This window comes from Venturia canescens, unplaced genomic scaffold (assembly GCF_019457755.1).
Source record: "Venturia canescens isolate UGA unplaced genomic scaffold, ASM1945775v1 PGA_scaffold_50__1_contigs__length_110947, whole genome shotgun sequence".
NCBI classification, from domain to species: domain Eukaryota; kingdom Metazoa; phylum Arthropoda; class Insecta; order Hymenoptera; family Ichneumonidae; genus Venturia; species Venturia canescens.
Window position 1 is genome coordinate 90,001 of NW_025108615.1, and position 7,500 is coordinate 97,500.

The following is a 7,500-nucleotide window of genomic DNA, read 5'->3' on the forward strand; positions in this document are numbered from 1 at the left end:
CTCGCCCGGTAACGGGTGAGTCGATGCTCGGTAAAATTTGCGTTCACGAAGAACGCGTATTTTTCGTTTAAAACCGCCTATGGCGTCGACCACGTAAAGGGCCATTCGGTCATAGACACCGACCCGTGGTCATGCTGCGTTGGGCGAATTTTTCGAAATATTTTTCACTCCGAACGAGAGAAAACAAAAAAATTTAATAGCATCCAGTATAAGGCATGGAGAAATGTTTACGAAAACATACCCATAGTACAAAACTCATTGACTTTGTACTCGTCGTCGTCGACGACGACGACGACGACGACGACGACGACGACGACCTTTTACTCTCTGATACTAGTACGAGGGCGCCGTAACTTGGCCTGCAGCCGAGCGGTCTTAAGCATGGCGGTAAAGGGGGAAAAACTCGAAGCTCCACTCTTGACGAGCAGGGAGGATGAGTTAACAAAGTTCTTCGGACAGTTTGACAATTTTTAATCTACGTTTTGTCAATATGAACAATATAATAATTCAACAATATCGAAATGAAGAACTTGAAATCAATATACATGGGGAAGACAGATATAAATAGATTTGTAATGATTATGCTCGCTTCTGTCCGCGTTTGACGAAGCACGACGAATGGGTACAAAAATATACATTAGCAGAGCTGTTGGAGTTATCGAAGATAATATTCTGAGAAAATGAAACATTTTTTCGTCGGTCGTGCGACGCCCGCACGGGGCGTCCACCGACCGAGGATTTCTCGTTTCCCCGTTAGACCCTACGAGACGAGTTTCGCTACGTCTCCCGACGACGTTCGTTCCCTCGATGGCGTGCGTCGAGGAAAATGCGCAGCTACGTGCCCAGGTACCTTGAAATTGGGCGAAATATTTCGTCGGTCGTGCGACGCCCGCACCGGGCGTCCACCGACCGAGAGATTTTACGTAGCTCGCTCATGCTTGCGTTGACGATATCTAAAGGAAATTATGGTTCTTCGTCGTCGGAGATAGGGACAGTGGGAATTTCGTTAATCCAAATGTTACGCACACGTGGACGATCCGGTGGGATTGGACTCAAGATTCGAGCGAGCATCCAAGCCCGCCGTTTACCCGTTCGACCGCAACACGCGTCAAGAGCGACGAGTAAACTCACAAGATACGCAACTTTCGAGATATTCGGACGATCCCAAATTCGCCTTTCTCCCGATAGCCTACGTAGACGAAGCATCGCGGTTTTGTGCCCAGAGACTCTGTAATTGTGCTGACTTTTTTTCGTCGGTCGTGCGACGCCCGCACGGGGCGTCCACCGACCGAGGATTTCTCGTTTCCCCGTTAGACCCTACGTGACGAGTTTCGCTACGTCTCCCGACGACGTTCGTTCCCTCGATGGCGTGCGTCGAGGAAAATGCGCAGCTACGTGCCCAGGTACCTTGAAATTGGGCGAAATTTTTCGTCGGTCGTGCGACGCCCGCACCGGGCGTCCACCGACCGAGAGATTTTACGTAGCTCGCTCATGCTTGCGTTGACGATATCTAAAGGAAATTATGGTTCTTCGTCGTAGGAGATAGGGACAGTGGGAATTTCGTTAATCCAAATGTTACGCACACGTGGACGATCCGGTGGGATTGGACTCAAGATTCGAGCGAGCATCCAAGCCCGCCGTTTACCCGTTCGACCGCAACACGCGTCAAGAGCGACGAGTAAACTCACAAGATACGCAACTTTCGAGATATTCGGACGATCCCAAATTCGCCTTTCTCCCGATAGCCTACGTAGACGAAGCATCGCGGTTTTGTGCCCAGAGACTCTGTAATTGTGCTGACTTTTTTTCGTCGGTCGTGCGACGCCCGCACCGGGCGTCCACCGACCGAGGATTTCTCGTTTCCCCGTTAGACCCTACGTGACGAGTTTCGCTACGTCTCCCGACGACGTTCGTTCCCTCGATGGCGTGCGTCGAGGAAAATGCGCAGCTACGTGCCCAGGTACCTTGAAATTGGGCGAAATATTTCGTCGGTCGTGCGACGCCCGCACCGGGCGTCCACCGACCGAGAGATTTTACGTAGCTCGCTCATGCTTGCGTTGACGATATCTAAAGGAAATTATGGTTCTTCGTCGTCGGAGATAGGGACAGTGGGAATTTCGTTAAACCAAATGTTACGCACACGTGGACGATCCGGTGGGATTGGACTCAAGATTCGAGCGAGCATCCAAGCCCGCCGTTTACCCGTTCGACCGCAACACGCGTCAAGAGCGACGAGTAAACTCACAAGATACGCAACTTTCGAGATATTCGGACGATCCCAAATTCGCGTTTCTCCCGATAGCCTACGTAGACGAAGCATCGCGGTTTTGTGCCCAGAGACTCTGTAATTGTGCTGACTTTTTTTCGTCGGTCGTGCGACGCCCGCACCGGGCGTCCACCGACCGAGGATTTCTCGTTTCCCCGTTAGACCCTACGTGACGAGTTTCGCTACGTCTCCCGACGACGTTCGTTCCCTCGATGGCGTGCGTCGAGGAAAATGCGCAGCTACGTGCCCAGGTACCTTGAAATTGGGCGAAATTTTTCGTCGGTCGTGCGACGCCCGCACCGGGCGTCCACCGACCGAGAGATTTTACGTAGCTCGCTCATGCTTGCGTTGACGATATCTAAAGGAAATTATGGTTCTTCGTCGTCGGAGATAGGGACAGTGGGAATTTCGTTAAACCAAATGTTACGCACACGTGGACGATCCGGTGGGATTGGACTCAAGATTCGAGCGAGCATCCAAGCCCGCCGTTTACCCGTTCGACCGCAACACGCGTCAAGAGCGACGAGTAAACTCACAAGATACGCAACTTTCGAGATATTCGGACGATCCCAAATTCGCCTTTCTCCCGATAGCCTACGTAGACGAAGCATCGCGGTTTTGTGCCCAGAGACTCTGTAATTGTGCTGACTTTTTTTCGTCGGTCGTGCGACGCCCGCACGGGGCGTCCACCGACCGAGGATTTCTCGTTTCCCCGTTAGACCCTACGTGACGAGTTTCGCTACGTCTCCCGACGACGTTCGTTCCCTCGATGGCGTGCGTCGAGGAAAATGCGCAGCTACGTGCCCAGGTACCTTGAAATTGGGCGAAATTTTTCGTCGGTCGTGCGACGCCCGCACCGGGCGTCCACCGACCGAGAGATTTTACGTAGCTCGCTCATGCTTGCGTTGACGATATCTAAAGGAAATTATGGTTCTTCGTCGTCGGAGATAGGGACAGTGGGAATTTCGTTAATCCAAATGTTACGCACACGTGGACGATCCGGTGGGATTGGACTCAAGATTCGAGCGAGCATCCAAGCCCGCCGTTTACCCGTTCGACCGCAACACGCGTCAAGAGCGACGAGTAAACTCACAAGATACGCAACTTTCGAGATATTCGGACGATCCCAAATTCGCCTTTCTCCCGATAGCCTACGTAGACGAAGCGTCGCGGTTTTGTGCCCAGAGACTCTGTAATTGTGCTGACTTTTTTTCGTCGGTCGTGCGACGCCCGCACCGGGCGTCCACCGACCGAGGATTTCTCGTTTCCCCGTTAGACCCTACGTGACGAGTTTCGCTACGTCTCCCGACGACGTTCGTTCCCTCGATGGCGTGCGTCGAGGAAAATGCGCAGCTACGTGCCCAGGTACCTTGAAATTGGGCGAAATTTTTCGTCGGTCGTGCGACGCCCGCACCGGGCGTCCACCGACCGAGAGATTTTACGTAGCTCGCTCATGCTTGCGTTGACGATATCTAAAGGAAATTATGGTTCTTCGTCGTAGGAGATAGGGACAGTGGGAATTTCGTTAATCCAAATGTTACGCACACGTGGACGATCCGGTGGGATTGGACTCAAGATTCGAGCGAGCATCCAAGCCCGCCGTTTACCCGTTCGACCGCAACACGCGTCAAGAGCGACGAGTAAACTCACAAGATACGCAACTTTCGAGATATTCGGACGATCCCAAATTCGCCTTTCTCCCGATAGCCTACGTAGACGAAGCGTCGCGGTTTTGTGCCCAGAGACTCTGTAATTGTGCTGACTTTTTTTCGTCGGTCGTGCGACGCCCGCACCGGGCGTCCACCGACCGAGGATTTCTCGTTTCCCCGTTAGACCCTACGTGACGAGTTTCGCTACGTCTCCCGACGACGTTCGTTCCCTCGATGGCGTGCGTCGAGGAAAATGCGCAGCTACGTGCCCAGGTACCTTGAAATTGGGCGAAATATTTCGTCGGTCGTGCGACGCCCGCACCGGGCGTCCACCGACCGAGAGATTTTACGTAGCTCGCTCATGCTTGCGTTGACGATATCTAAAGGAAATTATGGTTCTTCGTCGTAGGAGATAGGGACAGTGGGAATTTCGTTAATCCAAATGTTACGCACACGTGGACGATCCGGTGGGATTGGACTCAAGATTCGAGCGAGCATCCAAGCCCGCCGTTTACCCGTTCGACCGCAACACGCGTCAAGAGCGACGAGTAAACTCACAAGATACGCAACTTTCGAGATATTCGGACGATCCCAAATTCGCGTTTCTCCCGATAGCCTACGTAGACGAAGCATCGCGGTTTTGTGCCCAGAGACTCTGTAATTGTGCTGACTTTTTTTCGTCGGTCGTGCGACGCCCGCACCGGGCGTCCACCGACCGAGGATTTCTCGTTTCCCCGTTAGACCCTACGTGACGAGTTTCGCTACGTCTCCCGACGACGTTCGTTCCCTCGATGGCGTGCGTCGAGGAAAATGCGCAGCTACGTGCCCAGGTACCTTGAAATTGGGCGAAATTTTTCGTCGGTCGTGCGACGCCCGCACCGGGCGTCCACCGACCGAGAGATTTTACGTAGCTCGCTCATGCTTGCGTTGACGATATCTAAAGGAAATTATGGTTCTTCGTCGTCGGAGATAGGGACAGTGGGAATTTCGTTAAACCAAATGTTACGCACACGTGGACGATCCGGTGGGATTGGACTCAAGATTCGAGCGAGCATCCAAGCCCGCCGTTTACCCGTTCGACCGCAACACGCGTCAAGAGCGACGAGTAAACTCACAAGATACGCAACTTTCGAGATATTCGGACGATCCCAAATTCGCCTTTCTCCCGATAGCCTACGTAGACGAAGCATCGCGGTTTTGTGCCCAGAGACACTGTAATTGTGCTGACTTTTTTTCGTCGGTCGTGCGACGCCCGCACGGGGCGTCCACCGACCGAGGATTTCTCGTTTCCCCGTTAGACCCTACGTGACGAGTTTCGCTACGTCTCCCGACGACGTTCGTTCCCTCGATGGCGTGCGTCGAGGAAAATGCGCAGCTACGTGCCCAGGTACCTTGAAATTGGGCGAAATTTTTCGTCGGTCGTGCGACGCCCGCACCGGGCGTCCACCGACCGAGAGATTTTACGTAGCTCGCTCATGCTTGCGTTGACGATATCTAAAGGAAATTATGGTTCTTCGTCGTCGGAGATAGGGACAGTGGGAATTTCGTTAATCCAAATGTTACGCACACGTGGACGATCCGGTGGGATTGGACTCAAGATTCGAGCGAGCATCCAAGCCCGCCGTTTACCCGTTCGACCGCAACACGCGTCAAGAGCGACGAGTAAACTCACAAGATACGCAACTTTCGAGATATTCGGACGATCCCAAATTCGCCTTTCTCCCGATAGCCTACGTAGACGAAGCATCGCGGTTTTGTGCCCAGAGACTCTGTAATTGTGCTGACTTTTTTTCGTCGGTCGTGCGACGCCCGCACGGGGCGTCCACCGACCGAGGATTTCTCGTTTCCCCGTTAGACCCTACGTGACGAGTTTCGCTACGTCTCCCGACGACGTTCGTTCCCTCGATGGCGTGCGTCGAGGAAAATGCGCAGCTACGTGCCCAGGTACCTTGAAATTGGGCGAAATTTTTCGTCGGTCGTGCGACGCCCGCACCGGGCGTCCACCGACCGAGAGATTTTACGTAGCTCGCTCATGCTTGCGTTGACGATATCTAAAGGAAATTATGGTTCTTCGTCGTCGGAGATAGGGACAGTGGGAATTTCGTTAATCCAAATGTTACGCACACGTGGACGATCCGGTGGGATTGGACTCAAGATTCGAGCGAGCATCCAAGCCCGCCGTTTACCCGTTCGACCGCAACACGCGTCAAGAGCGACGAGTAAACTCACAAGATACGCAACTTTCGAGATATTCGGACGATCCCAAATTCGCCTTTCTCCCGATAGCCTACGTAGACGAAGCATCGCGGTTTTGTGCCCAGAGACTCTGTAATTGTGCTGACTTTTTTTCGTCGGTCGTGCGACGCCCGCACGGGGCGTCCACCGACCGAGGATTTCTCGTTTCCCCGTTAGACCCTACGTGACGAGTTTCGCTACGTCTCCCGACGACGTTCGTTCCCTCGATGGCGTGCGTCGAGGAAAATGCGCAGCTACGTGCCCAGGTACCTTGAAATTGGGCGAAATTTTTCGTCGGTCGTGCGACGCCCGCACCGGGCGTCCACCGACCGAGAGATTTTACGTAGCTCGCTCATGCTTGCGTTGACGATATCTAAAGGAAATTATGGTTCTTCGTCGTCGGAGATAGGGACAGTGGGAATTTCGTTAATCCAAATGTTACGCACACGTGGACGATCCGGTGGGATTGGACTCAAGATTCGAGCGAGCATCCAAGCCCGCCGTTTACCCGTTCGACCGCAACACGCGTCAAGAGCGACGAGTAAACTCACAAGATACGCAACTTTCGAGATATTCGGACGATCCCAAATTCGCCTTTCTCCCGATAGCCTACGTAGACGAAGCGTCGCGGTTTTGTGCCCAGAGACTCTGTAATTGTGCTGACTTTTTTTCGTCGGTCGTGCGACGCCCGCACCGGGCGTCCACCGACCGAGGATTTCTCGTTTCCCCGTTAGACCCTACGTGACGAGTTTCGCTACGTCTCCCGACGACGTTCGTTCCCTCGATGGCGTGCGTCGAGGAAAATGCGCAGCTACGTGCCCAGGTACCTTGAAATTGGGCGAAATATTTCGTCGGTCGTGCGACGCCCGCACCGGGCGTCCACCGACCGAGAGATTTTACGTAGCTCGCTCATGCTTGCGTTGACGATATCTAAAGGAAATTATGGTTCTTCGTCGTCGGAGATAGGGACATACGTCTACCTGTTGTATTTAACGTGCCGTCTCCGCCTGTCGGCTTACGACACGGCACCCAAGTGCGAGGGGTCCGGATACGCCGTATCAGCGCGCCACACGTGGCTCCCAATTTTCCTTTCGGGGGCTAGCCCGAGCAGACACCTTGGTAAGGCGGGGAGTACTTTCTAGGACCTCCCTACGGCCTAAGGAGGGACCGCTCCCGAGCTGATTTTTAGCGCAACTCACACGCTCGCTACCAACTGCCCCCACGAGGCCAAACCCATCTGACCGGGCAACGACGACCGAAGTCGCCGAAGGGGCTTCCCGGTCCCCATGGTCCCAATCTTGCATGTCATTGGTCAGACACTCGCAGGCCATAGCATGACCTACTTCCACT